Source organism: Galeopterus variegatus, unplaced genomic scaffold, assembly GCF_000696425.1.
Source record: "Galeopterus variegatus unplaced genomic scaffold, G_variegatus-3.0.2 Scaffold1832, whole genome shotgun sequence".
In the NCBI taxonomy this organism is placed as follows: Eukaryota; Metazoa; Chordata; class Mammalia; order Dermoptera; family Cynocephalidae; genus Galeopterus; species Galeopterus variegatus.
In genome coordinates, this window is record NW_007727943.1 from 35,500 (window position 1) to 36,596 (window position 1,097).

Consider the following 1,097-nt stretch of genomic DNA (forward strand, 5'->3'; position numbering starts at 1 on the left):
GCGGGAGCGCTGCTGCGCTCCCAAGTGGCGCACTGTAGCAGTGCGCCACCGGGCCGGCCCATAGCCTGTGCTTCTGACAAGTAATCTTAGAAATTATTGAGAAGTCATGGTGTTGTTGACTTGACTTAATAACTTTGTCCCCTTCTGGTGATATATTAACAAAAACACTGATACCTCGCACACACTTCAAAATGTTATATTTGTGAAATATGCAGTACTTCAAAAAGTTCATGGAAAAATGAAATTAAAAGATACTAATCTTTCCTTCAACTTTTTGAAGACCCCTCTTATGTCACATAGAAAGGACACTAAGAAATATTTAGGACAGTTAAAAATCCATTGATTTCTTTCTGATAACTTGGTAATTTGGGTCAGGGACTAGCTTGAAAGTTGCCTTTGCTTAGCAAGCTTTTCTTAGTAAAAATGATCATGTAAACAGATTTGTAAAGGAATGCCTCAGATATTTGAAAGGACTAACCAGCATCAAGACTCTGTAAACTCTCTAGAGCAGTGCTTTTCAAACTAGATTTTATGGGCATATTCATGGAGTTACAGAAGTTCTAGTGTCATGTACAGTTTTTGTGTTTTTATTTTGATAATTAAAATCAATATAAACATCTGTCGGAGACCATTTGCATTATTATAACTAAGTACTTTAACGTATTGCTCACATTTGCATTTAATATTGTGTTGTTAGTATAATCACTTAAATTGATAGTTTAACTTTCAGAATAATATTTTTCAAACTAGGATCTATGGACATGCTCTCACGGGTCTTTGAGAATTTTTTTTTCTTTATAAGAAGTCTCAAGTTTGAGAAACACTGTTTTAAAGGAATTTTGTATCTGTAAACAATTGATGTATTAAGTAGCAACCAACTTAATCTATTTGTTAATAGGCCTTTAATACTCCTTGTTAATCCTGTTTAAATGAGTGAGCTTCTATTAGTTTTCTGCATACTTTGAATTTTATTTTTTATAAGTACTTTTCCACTAATTTGAACTGACTTAATTACCTACAAGTTGACCTGAATTAATGAGTTTCTGTTGTTTTTCTTATGTAATAAATACTAAAAATAAAAACTTTTAATTTTTTTC

General features: G+C 32.3%; 1 protein-coding gene across 1 annotated transcript in view; it reads left to right on the forward strand.

Moving 5' to 3' along the window:
• SACM1L (SAC1 suppressor of actin mutations 1-like (yeast)) overlaps positions 1-1,097 on the forward strand; it is a 45,672-nt gene that overhangs the window by 17,306 nt on the left and 27,269 nt on the right. The gene's annotated exons all lie outside the window — the stretch shown is intronic.